Source organism: Papio anubis, unplaced genomic scaffold, assembly GCF_008728515.1.
Source record: "Papio anubis isolate 15944 unplaced genomic scaffold, Panubis1.0 scaffold505, whole genome shotgun sequence".
NCBI classification, from domain to species: domain Eukaryota; kingdom Metazoa; phylum Chordata; class Mammalia; order Primates; family Cercopithecidae; genus Papio; species Papio anubis.
Genome location: NW_022165253.1, coordinates 12,079 through 36,916, shown reverse-complemented (window position 1 = coordinate 36,916; position 24,838 = coordinate 12,079). Strand labels below are relative to the sequence as shown.

Sequence of the window (24,838 nt, the reverse complement as noted above, 5' to 3'; positions counted from 1 at the left end):
TTTTCTTTGTGGACTTATTTTTACAATCAGATAAAAGCATGGTTGTTGGATTACATAGGCAAAGGACATGAGAATTTGACGAAAATTGCCTCGTAGTAGTTGTCTGAAGTGGAGGCACTCAGCTGACCTTGTTTTCTTGCTGGGAGGAAGCCCAGTGCACAGTGGTGAAGCCACCTGGGTGGATCCAGGCCCAGCTCCCTTTCAACCATTATGAAGAGCAGCCCGCCCTGTGTACGCGCATCTAGGAAGCAGATGCCCCAGACGTGCGTTGTCCGGAACACAGAAAAGCTCAGGACTCTGGCAGGAGGGGGTGCACTGAGGAGCAAGTGCCGGGATAGACAAGGAGGGGAGCTTCTGGACAAATTCTGGGTCATCCTTTAGCGGAACCACATCTAACCCCTGGGAGGCCTTCCACTCCATCATTCGTAACCCATGCCCTGAAACTTCCAAGCTCAAACACAGTAAAATTAGGTGATTTAACTGGAAGTGTGAAAAAACTGAAATGAAAATGACTTCAGTTAATTCTAAGACAATCGGTCATTTTCCAGAGAACAACCCAATAAAACTGACAATAAGGACCCACCCCCAAACACCAGTCATAAGTCCAGGCCGCTGGAATTTGTAATCAGCTGGCTTCAAGCTGGGTTTCCCACAATCCCCTCTATGGGTTTGGTTAATTTGCTGGAGCGGCTCACAGAACTCAGGGAAATGCTTATGTTGTTTACCAGTTTCTTATGAAAGACATTGTAAAGGATACAGATGGGCAGTCCGATGAAGAGACACACGCAGGATGAGGTCTGGAAGATTTTGAAGGGTCCCAAGTGCAGGAGCTTGTGTCCATGTGGAGTCAGGGAGTACCACCCTCTCGGCACGTGAACGAGTTCTTCACCTTTTGGTCACCTTTCATGTGTTCAGCTCTCCAGAAGCTTCCAAACCCTGTCTTCTTGGGTCTTTATATGGGGAATTTGTTGCATAGGCCTGGCTGAAGCATGGGTGACTATGGAAATGTGATTGGACAAAAAGAGTTCTAAACCCAGCAAGTCCTGTGTGTTCAGATTCTTCTTGGCTTCTCTGTGTAGCCTTCCTTCCTCCAGGTATGGGACAAAACCCTCTTTGGAATGAGGGTGTCATGACCCACAGAATCCTGTCATGGGCAGGGGAAAGAAAAGCAGGAGAAGGTGTGAGAGGAGGATTCTGTTTATTGTCACAAGGGCTATGAGAGTTATGAACAAGGAACTGTGGATGAAAACATATATGTGTGTGTTTCAATGACATGCCACAGTCATACGTTTATACAGTTATTTTCTACATACGTTCTAAACACCATCATGCTTTGTTATTATTTTTGCTTAAACAGTAAATTCTTTCATAAAAGTTGCGAAAAGCGAGATAAAAGTATTTTATATTTACCTGTATGTTTACCTTTTCTGGTATTAATTCTTTAGTGTTTGGTAATGTGTTTTGTTTTGTCTAGTGATTTACATTGATTTTTGAAGGGATAAGATCAGTTGCCTGGGGAAAAATTCACTTTCTGGATTTGCTTAATAATTTTTATGTTCTTATTCCTCTATCAAATATTCTAGAACTGGAAGAATATATCAGACATCTATTGCACATAGAGTCATCATGAAATAGTAATTTATGTCAAATGCCAGCTTTTCACAAGTTGATGCCAATTTGTATACACTTATGCTAGAATTTGCTAATACATTTGTTTCAGAAAGATTTGGAAAATCAGATAGTAATCTCATTAAATCTTAGTATAGCAAGGCACATATTAGACACTAAATAACTGCTCCTGAGGCCAGTTTTATGATGAGAAGAAATGATGGTCTTGTAGGGCCCCATAAGGAATTTTAATTTTATTCCCCATCATTGACATTCCCACTGGTAGAATAAGTCCTTAGCTTTCACACCTATTTCCTTTTGACATTCGAAATCAGAACCTCAGAAGCAAAATTAGGCTCCAGTTTTGGTTTAGAGTTTATCTTAGTAAACACAAAATATTGATGTCAACATCACCACAAAGGAAAATGTTTTAATTGCCGTTAACATGAGAGAATAAGATGAATTCAGTTCATTCGTTGAACAAACTTTCCCCAGGTGTGTGCCTTGTTAGGATCTACCCCAGACAAGGAGGGCACAAAGAAGCCATGATCTCTATTTCTCCTGTGCACTAATAGGACATGGCAAGGAAAGATACTTCCAAGCCAAAGACTCCAATATGGTGCGATGAACTTGATTTTAGAGGTATTACAAGGAATGCTGACTTCACAAGGAAAATAAGGCTTAGCTCTGCCTGTGCCTGAACAAGGAGGTTGCCAGAGAAGAATAAATGACTAGGTTGAGTTTTGAAGCTTTGAAGACGACTGGGTTGAAGTTTTGAAGAGATGACTGGGTAGGAGTTCAGTATGAAGGGAATGTTATTCCAGGTAAAAGGACCAGCATTTGTAAAAAGCAAAACAAGAGCAGCTGCTTTCAACTGGGGATGATTTTTCAGGGGCATTGATAATGTCCGAAGGTGTTTCGGTTATCAAAACTGGGGGGTGGGTGTGCTATTGGCACGTGATGGGTAGAAGCCAGGTCTGCTGCTAACATCCTACAATTACTGGGCCAAGCCTCTACAGCATAGCTCTCTTGAGCATAAATAATGCAGAGATTGAGAGACCCTGATTGGAGGCATGAAGCAGTGTGGCTTTTTCTGAAAACTGTGTTTTGTATGGTTAGAGTGAAGTGTGCAGTGGATTGGTGAGGAAGGAGAGTCCAGGGAAAACTGGGGACCTGAGACCCAACAAATGGACTGGGTGCTGAAGCTGCTGCTTCATGACCCGGATCTCACCCCGAAGGAGACAGGAGTCACCACAGTGCTTTTGGAGAACCAACATCAGGAGCACTCACATACGGAGGTTACCCTGGCAGTAATGCCCAGATGGATGGCAGAGCAGGGAGGTAGCTGCAGTAATTCAGGGCAGAAATGGGGAGGGCTTTAAAGAAGAACAGTGAGACTTAGTGACCCTCTGACTGCAAGGAAGATGAAGTTACAGGTGGCCGCTGGGTTCCTAGTGTGATGGCTGGGTGACTGTCCTCACTCACTGAGGCCAGAAACAGAGCACAGAGGAGTAGGTTTCTGGAGGAAGGTGCTGACCTTGAAAGGTGAAAGACATCTTGAGTATGAGTAATATACCTAAGGTCGCCCATGTGTGGACGACAGGGCCAGGAGGAAAATTCAGTGGTCTGTTGTTCTCTCTGTTGCAGTAAATGACCAGAAACTTCATAACAAAAGATTCATTGGGAAAACCCAGAGCAGGTTAGAGCCAAGCATTCAAATGCAGCTTGCTTTCGGCTTCCTCACCCCCTTTTCAGAGACTCGCTTGGGTGCTCCCAGAGTCTCAACAGCACTAGTGGGAATGCAGCCAAACAATAAGACTACTTTTTTTCTATACCTTGGTGTTTTGTTCTTTGGCTACTGTAATCTATGTTGTCAATTCTCTGACTTTTTTTTCAATGCAAAGGAGAAATAAGTTGTTAATAAGTCAGTGGACAATAGTTGACATTAATCCTCTGCAAAACTACAAACGTGAGCCCACATACTCACGAGGGTTGTGCATAGACAGGCTGTGCTGCCTCTGTGGGGCCCTGCTGCTTTGGCTCAAGAGCCAAGGAAGAGTGCAGTCAAGGGATGCCTTCGCCTGGCCCAGGGCCCAGGGTTTCAGACATGTGGATGTGGATGTAGGAGCAGTAAGATTGTTCAGGTCTCACTCAACTCCATTTCTTCCTCCCCACTCTGTCACCTTCCTGTCCTCCTCACTCCTTCCAGAACAACAGAAAATGAGAAGGTTTCAGGTGATTTGTTTAGGAACCACCTTGCTTTACAATGGCTTCTGTAGGGGGTTTCAAGTTCTGTATGTCCAAATGTAGACACAGAAATGGATGGGGATTAACTGGAGAAAACACATAACTGATCAATTGCAAGGCAAAGTTGACATGTAGACGTACACAGGTCCTCTTGGTACAAAGCTATTTCTGAGCATAATGATAGCCAAGGCCGTGAGGGATACTACGTATTTAAAGATGTGCATTGATAAGAAGCAAAAACCTAACTGATTTCTCGTGAGAGAAAAAGAAAAGTGAAACCTGAAAAAGTCTTTGTGTAAGTCATGTAGCGGCCGCCTTGCAGTGACAACCCTGAGCTCACACAGTCTGCTGTCCCTGCTGGCTCTTCAATGGAAGAGGAAGGGCAAGCCAGAGCTCAGTACTGGCTTCCAGAGGTGGAGGTCGATGTCTTCATGATGTTCTTGCCTCTAGTGGGGATAAAGTCTAGACCACCTGGAGGGAGAATGGATGTCCATTAAGGTAGCAATACTTGTGATCTGCAAGTCTCTCGATAGCTTACAATTGTGTTCTCTGCAAAATGTTTCCACGCTTATCATTTATGTTCCAAATCCCTGTGTGGTGGTGCATTTTCTCTTATGGAAATTCCGTTATCACAAATGGAAACCATTTGCCTATGGCTTCCACCCACCAGTGACTTCACTACAGACAAGTGCATTACCCATGTTTTTATTTATTTCTGTGTTATTGGTGCTCTGGGTTCTGGGACCTCTCTGGCTGGGTACAGACTGCTCCTTCCAGGGCCAGCCAATTCTTAGAGGTGATAGACATGCCTTTCACAAGCAAATTAACAGCTCCTATAGGCTCCCTGCTCAACTACCTTCTTTATGTGGCTCTTATCCTGCAGGCCAATATTCCCTCACCTGGTCACCCCAGGGCCAGGTGCTGGACTACTTGGGGTGGCTTCCACATCACTCCCATCCCCCTGCTCCCTGTAGGATGATGTCAGCCTAACCCACCCTCCCGCCCTCTCAGCTCCTGCCACATCGAGTTGGGCATTGGATCTTTCTAGTTTTGCTCCTTTTAGGTCAAAACTATCAGTATTTTATATTCTTAAATATATTTCAAAGTTTTGTTTTCTCTCCTAAACCAGTTCACCTGTCTCTTGCCCTGCTCAGCACATCTTTCACCTGAACACTCCTCAGATAATGCCCCCTCCCTCTGGAAAGCCTGTCACCCCCTCCTCATGCCGAAGTGAGTAGCTTCTCAGTACCAAATAGAGGACTTTGGGGACATGACTTCTTCCCGTATCTCTTTTTGAAACCCCTAGTGTGCTTCTATCCAACAAAGATTTCCTTATATCAACACAGTCCTCACTTTGCATAGTATCGGTGACTATAAGAATGACCATGCAAGCCAAAACTATAAAGTGATCTTAATAATCAGTGGAGAAAATCATGTGTTCTGCAACCTTTGAATTTTTTGGTTCGCACATTAACATGTCTCGTACCATTGCATATTGTCTTCATAAGAACGCATGAAAATAAAACTCAGGAAAGCTGATACTTCGTATATTGTAATTTAAAAATATTAGACGCATTGAGAATCCAAGCGTTTTATTTCTTTATAAAAACATATCAAAAGCCAGGCTTGTTGGCCCCTAGCTACCGCCTCCTGACCACTGCAATGTCAGCACCCCCAGAGGCAGCGCCATAGTGCCCTTTCCCTGAGATCTGAATGGTACTTCCGAGGCTGACACTCTTCCTTTCTTTCCTACACTTTCTTGCCAGCTGCTCGCCCAGTTGTTTATTTTTGTAAATTTCCGAGTGGGTTTATTACTGGGAATCTAAGAAGCAAGACCACTACACAGGGTGGTACCCGGAAGAGGGAACCAGCCAGCATGCTAAGGACAGGTCGCTGCAGATTCTGGAAGGAAGGGAAAAGCTTGGTCACTGATCACCATGTGTTCCTGGTGTTCATGTAGAGTTTCCATGCGAGGTGCTAGCAGCCGCACATAAAATTTTGAAGGCACAGTGATAACTGGAATTTCAACTGCCATTTAAACAAACTGTGAGCATTCAGTGCAGTGCAATCTCTCTAAGAATCCCCTTCATGTCCAACCAACAGCCCCTAGACTGCATGTAGCCCAGGACAGCTTTGAATGTGGCCCAACAAAAATTTGTAAACTTTCTTAAAACATTATGAGGCTTTTTTGTCTTTTTTTTCCCTTTAGCTCAACAGCTTTTGGTAGTGTTAATGTATTTTACGCCTGTTCTAAGAATCGCTCTTTCTCCAGTGGTCCAAATGATAAACATGTAAATGTAAACATATGAATAAAAATTCACAACATAGTGTTGTGAATTTGCTTATGAGTTATATATTTCTAGTCGTTTTAATGGTTATCACGATTTTTAAAAATATCTTTAATACAGTAGTTATTATTTGGGGTTACTGTGTAAGAAAGCTACTTAGCCACCAGAAGGCACCGTGACACAGCACAAAGTAGGTCTCCCTTCCGCTGAAACCTTGTTTTCAAACGGAATAATTAAAGCCTGGCTAATATGGTAAAAAAACCCGCCTCTACTAAAATACAAAATACAAAATTTAGCCAGGCGCCAGGAGTGGGGGGCTCATCTCAGTTGGTCAGGGAGGCTGAGGTAGGGAGAATTGCTTGGAACGGGGAGGGAGGATACAGGAAAGCCGAGACGATCACTGCATCTCCAGCCTGGGTGTGACAGAGCCAAACTCCAGCCTCAAAACAAGAAACAAACAAATCACAACTAAATGAGAAATCAAATGGAATTCTAAGAAGTAAGTAATTTCTATATATGTCCATGTGAAAGTTCTAGAGCTGTTGATAAATATAGAAACAATAATTGTAAGTTATTCCAGTAGGAGTTACTCATCATTTTCTTTATTAATGCTTAATATTTTCCAATTCGCATTTCATGTATATGTATTCTATATAAAATTTTTATAAAATGGAAAATGACATGCTATCTAAACTGTAAAACACGTATATATGTGTTTTTATATACATTATATATAAATATATATACAGATATCTAGATTTTGCTGTTGTAATTATAGAAGAAAACAATGACCTCTGTGCCATTAAAAAAGCATTTGATTTTTCCACTTTTTTGTCTCTTTCCCTTAGGGACTCAGAGTTGCAATGAAGTGATTTTTGAAGTTTCTGTCTTATAATATTGTCCTTCTGTTATAGAAACTCAAAAATCCTTCGTAACAATAGACTTTATTAGAATTAACGTACCTGTATTTTTACTTTATTTTTGCAGAAGACCAGAGTTTATTATTCAAATCCGACTTCCTGAGCATTTGGGGATCCAAGTTCTGTTTGTTTGTTTGTTTTGATATGGAGTCTCACACTGTCACTTGGCAGGAGGCAATGGTGCATGATCTTTAGCTCACTGCAACTCTGGCTCTCCTGGGTTCAAGGTGGATTCTCTGCCTCAGCCCCAGCTTGATTACAGAAGTGCCGCCACGCCTGGCTATTTTTTTGTATTTTTAGTAGAGATGGTGTTTCACTATGTTGGCCAGGCTGCTCTCGAAATCCTGACTCCTCAGATCCGGCCTGCCTCGCCCTCCCAGTGCTGGAATTACAGGTGTGATTTCACCACACCCAGCCTAAGTTTTAAAGACAATTTGGACGGGTAGGGGCTAGGGGAAGTGGGAAGTGCTGATTGATCAAGTTGGAGATGGAATCACAGGGGGGTCAAAGTGAGGTTTCCTTTGTTGCCCTGTTCCTGCAGGATCTCAGAACTGGATTGAGCCACACACCCCAGGTGGTGTCACCTGATCTATTGAGTGTAGGGTCTGCAACCCTCCTGTTGCTGGGTTTAGTCCGTGCCCAGGAAACGAACAAGGACAGTTTAAAGGTTAGAAGCAAGATGGAGTCGTGTTAGGTCTGATCTTTCACTGTCATAATTTCAGTTATAATTTCTATGTAAAGGCTATTTCTAATCCCTCCTTAGGGCTCTTATAGCAACTCCATTCCCAAGGTGTATGAAGATGCAGTGCTGGCCTCCAATTGCTCTGGGATTCCTCCCATGACAGGGGCTTCTGGTGGGTAGGTGTTGACCCCAAGGTGAGAGAAGCAGAACTGCTTTGCAGCTATCTGAGCTGTTTGAGTGCGTACCTGCAGTACAATGAGGTTCCAAGTAGTTTTCTCATGACAAGTAATTCATATTCCATTCACAAGCTCTTGGCACAAACATTTAAGAAAACAGTGTACAATAAGATAAAATACTGAGTTCTAGGACAAGGAGTGCAATTCACAGTTTTAAAAGTAAAGATTTAAAAGCATTAGTTTGGGCACTTGTAGCCTCCCAAAAATTTAGGTTTCTTTAGTTTAAAATGGTGCAGAAAAACTTCAAACGCCAAAACAACTAATAACACGTATACTATAGTTTTTGAAACATAATTTTTTCTTTCTTCAGTTCTTATTTTTATTAAAAACAAATCCTGATAGGACCAATTTGTTTGTGAAATAAACTTTATTTTATTGTTACAATTTGGTATGATTTTCATCTGCATAGAGCACAGCAAGAATAATCATTTTCACATGTTCTTTAAATTGGCTTTATGGAACCTTGCATAAAGAGCCTTAGATAAGACTTTTAAAGCTCATCCTGTGCTATGGTTTGTACTCTCAAATGCCTATGAGGGTGGGGAAGCATTCCTTTCCTGAGATGCCAGGTTAATTTTAAGATTCCTGTGCCTGTTGGAAAAGGATATTCTCATATACCATAGGTTAGGAACCCTGTACAGGGACCAGACAAAGTAAGGAGGCCAGTTTTCTCTTAGGGGTTTCTTTATTGGCTCTAGAAGTCAAATTGATTCCTTAAACGTTAATGCCATTCTGTGTCAAAAACTTGGCAAAATAAACAGTTTCTCCACCAGTCCTGCTGCAAAAGAAACATTCTTATTGCACTTATGCAAATAATTATGGAGCCTAATAATTTAAGAATTAATTTGCAAATAGCCTAGATTCTGACAAATTGTGCAGAGAGAAACAAATGTCTCAATTTGTTCACAGGAATATATTTTATTCAGCTGTTAAAAGCCGTGGCAGCTCTCAAAAAGAAAAGTTTCTTGGCCTCTGAAAAACAAAAAGGATCAGACACGTTTCAAGCCAGAAAAAAGCAAAGGAAAAGATTAGTTCAGTTTTCTATTAGTTCATCCCATTCAGTAAGCCCCTGTTCTGCTTAATATTCATGAACATTTCAGCTCTCCATGAGAGTCCTGAAGGTTTTTTCCTTTATTCTAATGTTGCAATCTCCAAAGCTATCAGAAACTTGCATTCAAGAGCACCTGTCCAAGTTTTATTACTGATTATAAAACCATCTTCTAAAGAGTATCAGAACAAGACAACAATTGTCTGTGGATGAGAAGACATTTTAGGACAGCCAAAGTCAAACACAATTGACAAGAACATTATAATTGTTATGTTAAACACAAAAGCCAGAGGTCAAATTTTCTTGTCAAATGTGTGCTAAGGCATATCAAAATTATAGGAATCTTATACAATTTTGAAATGCATGCTAATAATGTATTTATATGAATATAGCCCAAAGAAAGCTAAGCACCATTTTATATTTGCATGATTTTAATATTAAATAAGCAGACTATGTCTTAAATCGTGGTGGGGACCTATTTTTTTATCTTTGAATTTGATCTTGGCAGGTTTGTCAAATATCAAAGGTTTAAAACACTGGATATCACAAAATAGAACCCTAGGTAACCATAAGTCATTTGTTTATCCAAAATGATAACTCACAAAGTTTTAAAAAGGAAAAAACCTTTAGTCTGATAGAAAAGAGACTCATTTTCTCAAACTACAAGACCCAGTGAAGACAGCTTGAAGCCTGTTGAATTGGTCTCTTTTCTCTCTCTCCTCCCTTGAAAGGCAAACAAAATTTTTTCTTATTGCTCTTCAGTATTACTTAAGAATCTTTATCAAAGAGAAAGTCAGTTCATGTTTGCATTATTGTATCTTTAATGCTAAAGTTAGTTTTTATTAAAATTTATACCCATTCCATAGTGTTAATTAGTTTAACTGTAAGTTAATGTTTCTATAAACTTTTTATAACCCTTTTACAATTTAGTTTGTTCTTGGCTATGGAGCAGAACCATGCTCTTAAGAAACTCTGTTATGCTTTTTGGCCTCTATGTTCAACTTATGGAAACATTGACTAATACCCCTTTAACTTTAGCCAATATGTTTACACACAAAAATCTCTTTAAAATTAATTCTTTTATAAACTTTCCATACTAACTTGTTTAAACCTTTTTAGATTTTTTCAGATTCCTTTAAAGCAATACTTTAACCCTCTAAACTTGGGCAAGAAATCCATATTCCCATGTCTTCTTACAATCTTTTACAAAAAGTACATTTTACTTTTCTTACATGCCTTGCATGTGGAACTGTTTCTTCAGTAGCCTCAAATACATGTTACACTGTTAACTCTGTGCAACTCTGCATTTTGGTGGAAAACCTGGTTAGTAGGCCATTTTAATTATGTACTAGGTGTGGAGCTTAGGACAGACACAGGACAGAAGTGCAGATCAAGTCTGTTCTTACTTTTCTTTAAACCAATTAATTAGAACTCTTTTATGTAAACATCACACACATATCACATATAAATACAAAGACAGACAGAAAATCCAGTTGTTGTAAGATTTTTCATTTGCCATTTCTTAAGTTACCTAATGGGATTACTGGAATCGAGCTAGGGCCCTTTGAGAAGCAGGGCTTGGAAAGCATGCAGTTTCTAGGCCCTAATAAGCAGGCATAGCTGGAAGGCAAAATCAGATCCCCAAAATTAAGGGTGCCATTTTATATGGAATCATGGACTTCTATAGGGGAAATACTACAGAGGAAGCATTGCAGTGCTTCTGCAATTCTGGGTAAAAAAAAAATCCAACACCAATCAGCACATTTTTTATTCAGCCCATCCCCCATGGATTCTCGTCTCTCAGTGGGGTTAGAGATGTTTCCATACCTTCTAGGTGGTCAAGAGTATGCTTCTCTGATCCAAACATGCAAGGAGCCAAGTATTCCTCCTAATTGCCATTAACAGTCCCTTATAGTGTATTTCTCATCTGCTTATTACAAACTATGGCTAAAAGCTCTCTCATAATGTGAAGGAATTTCTGATATACCCCCCAAAAAAATCAGGTAACAAAATATAAAATTGAAAATTAAACCAAGACTTAGATTTCGAAGGAGATCAGTTCCTGAGGTTCCATGAGAAAAACAGGTTTTTCTCAGAATGGGGTCTGTGGCACCTCCTCTGTTTTTCCCTATGAGTCTCAGGCTGTTAGGATTTATCTAGGTTCTCTCATGTGAGCCTCAAGAGTGGCAAGAAGAAAAATGGAGGAAAACAATTCAGAAGAAAACACCTTTTTCCAGAAAGACATGAATGAAGAAGAGGAAAAGATAAAGGTCTTATAAACAGATACAGTTTGGATACTTTATTTATTTATTTATTTATTTATTTATTTTTGTAATGTGGTCTGACTTTGTTTTCCAGGCTTGTCTCAAACTCCTGAGCTCAAGAAATCGTCCTGCTTTGGCCTCCTGAACTACTGGCATTACAGGCATGAAAATAGATATCCAGCGTTACCCCATCCAACTCTGGATATCTATTTTTAATTAAACCACTTTTAATTATAGAGTTCTTTTGTTAAAAATATTTTAAAATCTCTCATTACCAGGCTCTGGTGAGCATAGCCAACATTTCTGACTTTTGAATTCCATACCAGATAACCTCTCACATGAAATTAATACGTATTAACTAAGGTTATAACTTAACCATGAACTCATGAAGTGTTTCAAAGAGATGGTAAACAGTTTTTTTAAAAAAAGTTTAGAATTTCCCCGTGATAGTTCAGAGAAAAGAAAATTCAAGACAGGAAATCAGAAGCTATCCATGGGGTGGGGAACCCTCAAAAAATGGCAAAGTTACACAAATAACAAACCAGAAAGGAATCAATCCCAAAGCCATGAATTGAACCTGGGGGCAGCCACTGTCCAAAGACCAAAGCCTTGGTTACTGAGCTACAGCATTCAGCAGGTTCTGTTGCTCTTCCCAGAAAGAGCCTACAGGAGTCAGTTTCAAGCTTGCAAAGGCTTTTAACTAACCACGATAATGTTTAGGGCTGTAAATGAACCCCCAAATTCCTGTCTGCTGGATGGCAGAGACCAAGAGAAAGTATCAAGGTTTCTTTCTCACATGGTCACAAGGTTAAGCTCTCAAGTATATAAAACAAAAAGAGAGAAACTTCATATGGCACTAGTCTCAGGGACCCCCAGCAACTTTGTAAATGACCAGCTGCCAAGCTGGCTTGAAAAGCAGGCTTACAGTGGTCCTAAGCCCATCTTCTCTCCTGTGATACCTCTCTCTGCATTAAAGAACAAAATGGAAAGATAAATTCTTAACAAAAATTGCTCCAGATTTGCTACAGCCTAAGACTAGTCTCACAATTCCTTTTTTTCTATTAAACCTTTGGAGAGGAGACAAACAATCATGTTTACATTTGCACTCACACACATATATACACACACACACAAACAGTGGGAGAAGGAGGGAGAGAGACAGAGAAAAAAAAGATGAGAAACTTGGTTGGTAAGAATTTCTTGACCTTTTTTTTTGCCAGCAAACCAGGTTTCTGGGTTCCCTTTCTCTGCAGCTTTCAGAAGAACAGAGCAGCTTTGATGTCCCCGTTCACTGTATCATAGATATGGGTGCCAAGCCCCATTACTAAATAAAGTCATCCTTTTCTGTTTGGTGGAACCATAAGCAAAGCTTCTCAATTTTGCAAGATGCTGCCCAACAGGCTGCATGGGGAATCACATTAATATTTTCCTTCCCAGCCAATGTAAAATACATGTAACAAAATAGAGGCAGATGCGCCGTTCCTTAACAATTGAGCTAGCAAGGCTCAAATTTTCTCCTTTTGGCCCCTGTTACCTTTGATCCACAATGTGTGTGAGGGGGATGATCTCCAAATGGTATTTCAATGTGTAATCTCTAGGCAAGAAGACAAACCTGACAAAAACAAGCAATGGGGAAAGAACTTCCTATTTAATAAATGGTGTTGTGAAAACTGACTAGCGTAGACACAGAACATTGAAACTGGATCTTTTCCTTACACCCTATACAGAAACTAACTCCAGATAAATTAAAGTCTTAAGTGTAAAAGACAAAACTATAAAAACCCTAGAAAAAAATCTAGGCAATACCATTCAGGTCATAGGCATGGCCAAATATTTTATGTTGAAATTGCCAAAAGCAATTGTAACAAAAGCAAAAATTGACAAATGGGATCTAATTAGACTAAAAAGATTCTGCACAGCAAAAGAAACTATCATCATAATGAACAGATAACTCATAGAATGGGAGAAAATTTTTGCAATCTATCTATCTGACAAAGTCCAATATCCAGAATCTACAGGGAATTTAAGGAAGTTTACAAGAAGAAAACAAACCCATTAAAAAGTGGGCAAAAGACATGAACAAACACTTCTCAAAAGAAGATATAGATGCGGCCAACAAACATATGGAAAAAAGCTCAACATCACTGATTGCCAAGACCAGCTCAGTTGGGGAGACCTTAACCCAGTGGTGCGAGAGGAATTAAAGACACACACACAGAAATATAGAGGTGTGAAGTGGGAAATCAGGGGTCTCACAGCCTTCAGAGCTGAGAGCCCTGAACAGATTTACCCACATATTTATTAACAGCAAACCAGTCATTAGCATTGTTTCTATAGATATTAAATTAACTAAAAGCATCCCTTATGGGAAACGAAGGGATGGGCCAAATTAAAGGAATAAGTTGGGCTAGTTAACTGCAGCAGGAACACATCTTTAAGACACAGATCACTCATGCTATTGTTTTTGGCTTAAGAATGCCTTTAAGTGGTTTGCCGCCCTGGGCAGACCAGGTGTTCCTTCAGTTCATTCCTGTAAACCCACAACCTTGCAGCTTGGGCTTTAGGGCCATCATGAACATGTCACAGTGCTGCAGAGACTTTGTGGCCAGTCTTGGGGCCAGTTATGGCTGTATTTTGGGGGGCTTGCTCCCAACATGACTCCCTTCTTTGATTTGCAAAGAGATAAAAGTGAGGGCAGCTTTGTCACAGTGAGCTACTTCAACCTGGATTTGAGCCTGCATGATGGACACCATTTGCTGAGACCAGCTAGGTTGGGGAGACCCTAACCCAGCGGCACTAGAGGAAGTCAAGACACACACACAGAAATACAGAGGTGTGAAGTGGGAAATCGGGTCTCACAGCCTTTAGAGCTGAGAGCCCCGAACAGAGATTTACCCACATACTTAATAACAGCAAACCAGTCATTAGCATTGTTTCTATAGATATTAAATTAATTAAAGTATCCCTTATGGGAAACGAAGGGATGGGCTGAATTAAAGGAATAGGTTAGGCTAGTTAACTGCAGCAGGAAGACGTCCTTAAGACACAGATCGCTCCTGCTATTGTTTTGGCTTAAGAATGCCTTTAAGTGGTTTGCCGCCCTGGGTGGGCCAGGTTTTCCTTGCCCTCATTCCTATAAACCCACAACCTTCCAGCTTGGGCGTTAGGGCCTTTATGAACATGTCACAGTGCTGCAGAGATTTCATTTATGACCAGTCTTGGGGCCAGTTTATGCTGGATTTTGGTGGGCTTGTCCCAACACGGATCGTTAGAGAAATGGAAATCAAAACCAAAATGAGATACCATCACACGCCCATCAGAATGGCAATTATTAAAAAGTCAAGAAACAACTGATGCTGGTGAGTTTGAGAAGAAACAGAAACGCTTTTACACTGTTGGCAGGAATGTAAGTTAGTTCAGCCATCGTAGAAGACACTGTGGCGATTCCTCAAAGATTTAGAATCGGAAATACCATTTGACCCAGCAATCCCATTACTGGGTATATACCCAAAGAAATATAAATTGTTATTTTATAAAGATGAATGCACCTATATATTCATTGCAGCACTATTCACAGTAGCAAAGACATGGAATCAACCCAAATGTCATCATTGATAGACTGGATAAAGAAAATGTAGTGCATATAAATCATGGAACACTATGTGGCCACAAAAAAGAATGAGATTATGTCCTTTGCAGGGACATGGATGAAGCTGGAAGCCATTATCCTCAGCAAACTAACATAGGAACAGAAAACCAAACACCACATGTTCTCACTTATAAGTGGGAGCCGACCAAAGGGAACGCATGCACACAGGCAGGGATACAACACACTCTAGGGCCTGTCAGAAGCAGGAGAGATCATGAGGAAAAATAGCGAATGCATACCAGGCTTAATACTTACATGATGGGTTGATGGGTACAGCAAACCACCATGGCACACATTTACCTACGTAACAAACCTACACATCCTGCACATGTACCCCAGAAGTTAAAATAAAATAATTTTAAAAAGATACATAAAACATCTGAACAGACATTTCTCAAAAGAAGACATATGAATGGCAAACAGGTGTATGAAAAGGTGCTCAACATCACTGATATCAGAGAAAGACAATCAAAACTACAATGAGATCTCATTTCACCCCAGTTAAAATGGCTTTTTCTCTAAAAGACAATAACAAATGCTGGCGAGGATGTAAAGGGAACCCTCATACACTGTTGGTGGAAATGTGAGTCAGTACAGCTTCTATGGAGAACAGTTAGGAGGTTCCTCAAAAACTAAAACTAGAGCTACCATATGATCCACTGCTGGGTGCATACCCGGAAGAAAGGAAATCAGTAGATTGAAGGGATACATGCACTCCCATGTTCCTTCTAGCACTGTTCACAATAGCCAAGATTTTGAATCAACCTAGTGAGTGTTCGTCAACAGACAACAGGATAAAGAAAAGGTGGTATATATATGCAGTGGAGTACTCTTCAGCCATATAAAAGCAATGAGAGCCTATCATTTGCAATAGCATGGATGGAACTGGAGGTCATTAAGTGAAATTAGGCAAAGAAAGACAAACAAACATCACACGTTCTCTCTTATTTGTGAGAGCTAAAAATTAAACAGTCAAACTCATGGAGATACAGAGTAGAAGGATGGTTGCTAGAGGCTGGGAAGGTGCAGTGGCAGAGAGGTGGGGATGGTTAATGGATAAAAAAAGTAATTAGAAAGAATGAATAAAATTGAATATTTACAGTATTTGACAGCAATAGAATGCCTATAGTCAATAATAATGCAATTGTACATTTAAAAAATGAAGAGGATAATTAGATGGTTTGTAACACAAAGGAAAACGGCTGGAGGTGATGGACACCTCATTTAGCATGCTGCGATGATTACACCCTGCATGCCTGTATGAAAGTATCTCATGTACTCCATTAAAATATACACCAACTGCGTGCCCACAAAAATAAATGTTAAACATTTAAAAAACTACGAAAATTGTAATCAAAATTCACAATGATCAATAAATGCAAATAATGTAAGTTCTATGTCTGAGTTGATGCAGGGTAAGAACATATTAAGGGGGAAAGCTAGAACTGCAAACAAATGAGATCCTGAGAGCAAGAAACTGGAGAAATAACAGAAACTCCAGGGAGAAGTCTAGATCTTAAAGACATGGGAAATTGAGGGACTGAGCCAGATCTCCACAAAACCAGGTCACATCTGTGTTCCAGGAAACAGAATAGAAAATGCACCCAGGGCTGTCTCTGACAGGGTGAGCAACTGGAGAGGGAAGAAAAGATCTGGGGGACCCAGGAGGGTGGAGGGACTGGAACTGGGACCTGAGGGCGGGGCTGTGCTTCAACCTCCTCCTCCCGCGCACTACCCTGCCGTCAGGAGCCCTTGGTGAGGAGGAGGTCCTCAGCTCTGTGATGCAGGCCTGGGCCCCAGTCATAGTCTAAGAGTGGCAACCCAGGTCTCAGTTGCTTGAAGGCATTGCTTGCAGATGGAAAAATGCTCTTTCCTCTGAAGAGCCTGGTCACCATGGCTGGGCCCTAGCTCCAATCCCTGGATTGTGGATTTCATCCTCACCTGAGTGTGGAGCTGGGGTTTCTCTTCCTATTACTCTCCTACCTTCCGCTTGGAAGGAAGAGGAGCAGCAGGAAGGTAAGGAGCCCGCAGCCCAGCCCCACAGAGAAAGACTCTCTCTTCTTTTCCTCCCCTCATTCCCACTTTTCCTAAGCAACGAGAGACCCTTCTACGATGGGAAATCTCATCATGCCTCTAGGGAAGGGGCAGAAGGGCAGGCAGGGGAGGTGGGGAGTGGGAAATGGGAGGGATTCCATCCCCAGCTCCCAGACGATCTGTGACATGTGCAGGAGGCATCAGGGCAAAAGCCGACACTGGTCTGAGCCGCGAGGACCAGATCAGGAAAGCGGTGAGGTCTCTGTGGGAGGACAGGCCCCAGCTCTGGCTCATCAGCCTCTTTCCGAGGCTGGTACCTGGGGGCCCAGACGCTTCTATGTGGGGTGATCTGGGAGCTGTGCTGAGACCCTGAGAGCCTCCCGCCAGAGCCTGGATTCATGTCTGGCCTCCTTCGAAGCAGAATCCTACTGGCAGCTCGGAGGCACCTGTAGGCCTGAGCCTGGGTCTGCCTTCAGCAGAGGAGCAGGGACTGGGGATATCCAGGGTGAGTCACACAGAAAACCCCCACTTGCATTTCCCTAAGAAGGAAAACAGAAAACATTTCATCAATGAAACATGAGTAAAAGAAACGCACACAGAGCTCCCTGAGCTAGAGGCAGAAAGCCGTGTTACTCATGAGCACTGCGTGTGTGCAGCTGGCCTGGGGAGAGGAGACTGAGAACTGGTCCCAGCCGCTCACTCTTGCATGCCTCTTGCCATCAAAGGAAGAGATTGGGAGGCCCAGGAGCAGGAAGAAGATCCTAGCTCTGAAAGGTGAGGCTCTACTGCTCCCAGGACTCCCCAGAGGTGACTGAGCATCGCCTGTCCCTGAGGAAGTCATTTGCAGAGGCCTGAGAGGAAGCTCCTGGGAGAGAAATCAGAACCCGGGGCCTCCTCAGATTATCTGTGGGAATGAAGCCATGGGCCCGGGAACCGGTATTGCCATAAGGGGGCGCTGTGGGGAAGGCACCAAGACCTGCCAGGATATGGGGGGAGGTCAGGGAGGCTCCAGGTCCATGCGGACAGCTGTTCTTCTCGGCCATGGCTGACTCTTCTTAGAGACCACCCCTGTCCACTCTCCCCACTAGATGCTTGTGACACCCATGAGGGGGTGTACATGGAAGCACTTTTTGCAAATGACAAAAGTTCTGCACAGTGCACACCTTGCTGTCACCATTGGGGCCATGTGGCCTTGGACACAGATGCATGGGTTTCAGGGTCTAGTTCCCCGTGGTGTCCCCTAAAGAGACAGCCCCTCAGCCTCCTGTGAAGTTTGCTGGCACTGCCCTCCCCACCATAACCCTGTCTCCTGACTTCCAGCTTGCAGAATCCTCCTGAGGGAGCCGGGGGAGACTGGGGGCCTGACCAACCCTCTGGAAAGATGAGGAGACTCCCCCTTCTCTCCATGTCCTCCTTTATACCAGGGCCTCTGATGCAACCATAGGGCCTGGTGGTGACCTGGGAGGGGGAGGTCCTGGAAAGGGAACAGGAATTGACTGAAGCTCTGAGGCTGACATAGACAGAACTTTGTGAATTCAGCAGTGGGGGAGGTGGAGGAGCTGTGGGCACTAGGTGCCCAGCCTTCCCGATCTCCCAGCCCCACCCACCCCTAGCTGCAGCTTGTGCCTCATGTCTACTGCAGCCACCTGAGAAAGCTCACTGGGGAGGGTGGCTCTCACCTACCCTTAGCTGGAGACCCCCTGGGTGACATGTACCAACCAGCGCCTGTTAAGGCCCACCAACTGCATGGGAAATGCATGCAATGTCCATCTCCCACCAGCTTGTCCCCAAGGGCTCTCCCAGCTACTCTGGCCTCCACCCTGTCACCAGGCGCAATGACCACCTTAGAGCCTTATTGACCACACTCAAGCCTGAGTACCTCCAGGTCACCAGAGCCCTCGTTACCCCTAAACACCCTGCACCTCAGCCACATGTGCTTTTTCCTCCTTCACCACAGCCCCCTGTTCCCATGGCCTCCTCTCCACCTCCACCTAGCTCCGGCCTGGCTGGATTTCAGTGTGGCTCCACAATATGCCCCGTCCCCCAGAGCTGCCTTTTCCACAACCAGGGGCTGCCTTCTCCAACCAGGGTGATCTCCGGCTTTGTGTGCTCTAGTGATCCCATCTGGGACCTCTCCTGCTGGAGGGAGGCTGCCACCACCTGGGGCCTCTCCACCTGCTCACATGGCAAGTCCCAGCAACCGTATCTTCCTGACCACCCCCTAGAAGGCTTCCTTCTGGGGAGACCCCACACCCAGGCAGATGGAGGTAGGTCCCTGCACATTCATCCACCCCGACATGCAGAAGCTGCTGGAAACTCTCATCACCAAGAGAGCAGTGATGAAGATGTGGCAGGAGAAAGAAAGGGAGCAGGCAGACTACCTGCAGATGACATCACTGGGGAAGGAGTGGGACATCATGACTCTAAATCCCTTCTGGAATGTGACAACCCAACCACAGCAGCTGCCCGGTCCTCAGCAGGTCTCTGATGCCACGTCCATGGGGGACCACTTACAGTGGAAATGCAGCCAGCTCTTCTGAGACCTCTTCTCCCCTCTTTCAATAGGGAGTCACTGGTGGTCACGGCCTGGATTTCTAGGAACCCTTCCTCACAGAATGTGTACTCTGTACCATTGGATAAAGCCTCCACTTCTCTTCAAGGTGAACCTGAGGTTGAGGCATCCTCACAGCTTTCCCAGGCACAGTCCCAGCCCCACACATGGCTCAGCTCCAACCGTTCACTTCAACCTGGCCCCAGTCCCAGCCCCCACCTCTGGCTGGGATCCAGAAGCAGTCCCACTGCTCACCCCCTGTCCCAAGCCTACCGTGCTCTTTTCCACCCCAGATCAGGTTCTGTGGGGCATCTTGCCCTACATCCAATGAGAGGGCACAGTCTGTCATCCCCAGTGGAATGGAGTATCTTGAATGACCCTTGCAGAAGTGACCAAAGTGGAAGAGGGCTTTTTCCTTTCTCCTAAAAAGTTCTCAGGCCGTCCTGAGCCAGCCCACAAGTCCAGCCTTCCATTCTTTCTGGGGTTGCCTCCAGCACTGAGATCCCAGAGCACCGGTGGCAAGGAAGTAGTGCCATGTGCCAGGAGCAGTCCCGTGGCCCTCCCAGCAGATTCCATCTGGAGACCTCTGCAACCTGAGGGGGAATTCCCAGGGAGGCCCCAGAGTCAGGCTGAAGACACACAGGGGGTCCTCTTGCCCTCCCAGGCTTCTGAATTTGCAGGAAAGGGCAGGAAGGATATGCAGAAGACAGGGCTCAGGAGCTCTGGAAGGTTCTCTGGGAAGAGGTGCTTAGGGTCCAAACTAGAGGCACAACCAAGCCAGGATCAAGGCACAGGAAGGAATTCAGTGAAGGTTCTGGAGAAAGACAAGGAGGAGGCAGACGGTGACTTCAGGAAGCCCTGGAAGTACCAATCAGTAAGTTCCACACCCAGGGACCCAGACAGGAAGCATTTGGAAAACAAGCTGCAGGTCCATCTGGACAGGAATGTGGGGGAGATCAAGGAGGGCTGGATCCCCGTGTCTGTGTATTGCTCCTGGTTCATGGCCAAACGTGCTGTTCCCAAGTCTGACACCCACAGGAAACTGGGGAAGCTGGCATCCTGGAGGGGTGGGAAAGCCCACGTGAACACCTCCCAGGAGCTTTCCTTCCTTCATCCCTGCACCCGGCAGATGCTGGAAGCACATCTTTTCAGGTTCCGTGTGAGGCACAGGTGGGGTCCAGACCTCCAGTCCCTATAGCCCATAAATGTCCAGTCAGGTAAGGCTCAGCCCCCACCCCTCCCACACTCCACATTTCCCCTCTGGGCCTCCTGGGAATCTCGGGTTGAATCTGTAGCCAAGTTTGCCATTTTATTGGAAAAACCTCCCCAGAATGGTCCAGGAGACAACAGAACAACGGGCAAGTCAGCCCCACTGTGAGTTGCCCTGTCCCTGCCCCACCACCTGAGCAGGAGGAAGGCCAGAGGGCTCCAAGATGGTCCCAGTCAGCTGACACCCATGAGCAATTAGAGGCCTCTCCGACTGGACAGGAGGACAGGGCGTCTTCTCAGTCCCCCATGTGCAGCCTTGTAGGCAGAACCTGGCAGAGCAGGACTGTCCTGGGGTCTGGGAAATCCAACCTTGAGGGGTTCAGAAATGGCTGGGAATGAGGCATGGCTTGAGATTGAGAGCATGTCCCCAGGAAACTCCTGTCATAACAGAGCCCTGCAAGAGTTCTGCATAGGGTCCCAGTGGGCAAGGGCCAAAGACACCCTGGAAGCACTGGAGGCTGAGGAGGAGAAACCCCCTGCTTGGGAAGCCACCTTGGGAGCCAGTGTGAGGGCAAGTTCAGGAAGTGTTCAGGTGGACCTGAGGAGCACAGGGGCTGTGGGGACCACTAGTGTCTACACTATAGTGTAAACTGGTGTCTGTAGACCTCAGTGTCTACAATCTGTGTTGCTCAGGATCCAGGGCAGCTGTGTCTGAAAGCACAGGCAGTCAATGAGATTGCGCTCACAGTGCAGGTGGACTCAGAGGAGCAGGTGCCAGGCCATGTCTCCAGCATCCTCCTCCAGGAGGGCCCCACAGACCTGTGCCTTCCAGGCCACAAAGTGGATATGCTCCCAGCCATAGACTGGCCACCCACTAATGCCCCACTGTCCACCTCCCAGACTGTGTTCAGTAGGAGGAACACGACAGCTTTCCAGGGGCCATGTGCCCTCCTGTGGAAGGGAGGGGACAGACTGGGGCAGCAGGAGCCTGTGAGCCCAAAAGTGAAGGCCCCACAGAAGAGTCAGAAGATGCTGGGCTCTGTGAACAAGGGCGAGGCCTGCAGGAGGCCCAGACCAGGGGAGCAGGGACATAGGTGCAAGGGACCCAGGACCTCCGAAGCCAGTTGGAGGAGCCACCCTGCCCATGCCAGGGAAATAGGAGACAAACAATAAAGGAAATATGACAAGCCTCAGCTAGAGAAGGGACAGGCACCACCAGAGTGCAACTTCTGGAGAAAGATCAATCACCATTCACAGGGTCTACTATCAGTGGAACCAGCTCCCAATATTTCAACATAGGCTCTTTTCTATTTTCCCTACGTGTTGGCTGGTCTGAGAAATAAAAAGAAAGAGTCCAAAAGAGAGAAATTTTACAGCTAGGTGTCTGGGGGTGACATCACATGTTGGCAGGTTCCGTGATCCCCCCGAGCTACAAAACCAGCAAGTTTGTATTATGCATTTCAAAGGGGAGGGAGTGTATGAATAGGGTGTGGGTCACAGAGATCATATGCTTCAAAAGGCAATAAAATATCACAAGGCAAATGGGGGCAGAGCAAGATCACAAGGCCAGGGCAAAATTAGAATTGCTCAGGAGGTTTCATGTCCCACTGTGTATGCATTGTCATTGTTAAACATCTTAACAGGAAACAGCGTTTGAGAGCAGATAACTGGTCTGACCAGAATTTTCTAGGCTGGTATTTCCTAATCCTAGCAAGCCTGGGGGTGCTGCAGGAGACCAGGGTGTATTTCATCCCTTATCTACAACTGCATAAGATAGACGCTCCCAGAGCGGTCATTTTAGAGAACTTCCCCTGGGAATGCATTCATTTTCCCAGGGTTATTCCTTGCTGAGAAAAGAAATCAGCGATATTTCTCCTATGTGCTTTCTGAAAGAAGAGAAATATGACTCCGTTCTACCTGGTCCCACAGGCAGTCAGACTTTATGGTTATCTCCCTTGTTCCCTGAAAATTGCTGTTATCCTGTTCTTTTCAAGGTGCCCAGATTTCATATTGTTCAAACACACAGGCTTTACAAACAATTTGTGCAGATAACACAGTCACCACAGGGTCCTGAGGCAACATACATCCTCAGTTTATGAAGATGACAGGATTAAGAGATTGAAGTAAAGACAGGCATAGGAAATTACAAGAGTATTGTCTGGGGAAGTGATCAATGTCCATGAAATCTTCACAATTTATGTTCAGAGATTGCAGTAAAGATACACTTAAGAAATTATAAAAGTATTAATTTAGGGAACTAATAAATGTCCATGAAATCTTCACAACTTATGTTCTTTGGCCATGGTTTCAGCCGGTCCCTCCGTTCAGGGTCCTTGACTTCCCCCAACAGTCTACACCCCAGGAAAAGAGGTGCAGGGCAGGAAGATGTACTTCAGAAAGGCAAGCCCAGGGCAGATGCTGTCCAGAGCTAGGAGTCCGATCCAGCAAGGTTGTTTATGGATAGCATGGCTAATGAAGCCCAGGCCATCATCAGAGTTGTGGGTCAAATCCTGGTGGACAAATTGGGGATTCAGCAGGGGCGTGGTCCCTCAGAGATCAGTTGCCACAAAGGCGACCTCCAAGCCCAGAAGAATGTGCCTTCCTGCTGCCACAGGAGTCACTACCACCAGGAACACAGCAGAGAGATGAGAGCCCTGGCCTGCAGCCCCAAAGGCACCCCCAAGGGCCACAACTGTCCTGTCAAAAACAAGGGCATCAGAGACAGAGACAGCAGTTGGGCTCCCACCTCCCAGGGAGCCTGTGTCCCCAGCTGGTCCCCACCACCACAGGCCACGAGTGGCAAGCACCTCCAGTGGCCCCATCCACAGCCACAGGAACTGAGATCTACACAGAGGTGTCTTGCTTCCTGAACCAGCTCAGGCTTCTCACACCTCTCCTGGGAGAGTCAGGGGGTTCTACTCAAATAACACTGGACACCTACATAACAAACCTGTCCTGCATGGATCATCACAGTTCCCATGTGTTCCTGACTTCCACGGAGAAGTTCCCAATGTACCTGCTTTCCCTGCAGAGGTGGTAGCTTCTGTCTGTGCCATGCTAGGGCACAGGAAAGGGCTCAGTGTCAGCTCCTCCTGAGTGTGGCTCCCAGAATGACTGGGCCAGGAGGAGGCTGACAGGGACCTGGAAGACCCCATGTTCTCCCTGTCCCCACACTGTGTCTGGTTTCCAAACTGGATCATGACTCAGAGCCTTCAGGACGTGTAAGGATAGCAAATCCTTTGGAGATTCCACCCGGGCTCTGGCTCACTGCAACCCCCATTCTCACTAAGGTGACTTCTGTGCTGCTGTAGGAGCTGGGTCTGCAGGGGCCTCACGGACTGAGGGGGTGGTAGGCTCCAGGAGTGATGGATCCCAGAAACCTCCCTGCCCCACAGTAGTCTGGGAATGTGGGGGTGTCCTGTGCTGGCCCTGGGTCAGAGGCAGGACTGCTCTTTCCAGGATCTCCTGGTGGGGAAGAGATGACACCCTCCCCAGACCCTTTCCTGCATGCTGAGTTCTGGGATGGACTTGGGCCCTGCCAACACTTCCTTCAGCCTTGATAACACCCCTGGGTTCATGTCTGCCATCCCCGGCCTCACTCCGCAGAGCAGTCTCCCAGCCCACTGGTGTGGGGTGTCCGTTTCAGGAGGCACCCAGGGCTGCTGCCTGCTCCTCTGGTAGGACTCTGTGGTCAGGAACCACAGGAGAGGACCTTCAGTTCAGGGTGGGAGGTGGGAAAAGAATCAGGGAAGGCGAGCCTAAGATTGCAAATGCAGGATCCAAAAGCTGCCTGCAGCTGTAACCAGGGTCCTCGCAGTCTGGTGACCATTACAAGCAAAAGTGGTCAGTGCCACTCCCAGGGGAGGGGAACCCAGAAGGCAAGGGTTGGCCTGGGTCACACAGCACATCTATGGTTCCAGGCCCATGTGCTTGCAGGGGACACATTGGGGCTCAGAGAATCTGGTCACATGGTTGGCAGGGACAGTCCCCACATGGCCCAGTCCTGTGCTCCCTCCGTCCTGGTGCTGGGTCCTTCCTGGCCATCCCCAGGGAAGGCAGGAGCAAGGGCAGGGCAGGCAGGAGCCAATTCCTCAGAGGGATC

At 45.3% G+C, this 24,838-nt stretch overlaps 1 pseudogene; it reads left to right on the top strand.

The window, feature by feature from the left end:
• The first annotated feature begins 5,077 nt into the window (after positions 1-5,077).
• LOC100999227 lies at positions 5,078-24,573 on the top strand (annotated as a pseudogene).
• Positions 24,574-24,838: the final 265 nt, after the last annotated feature.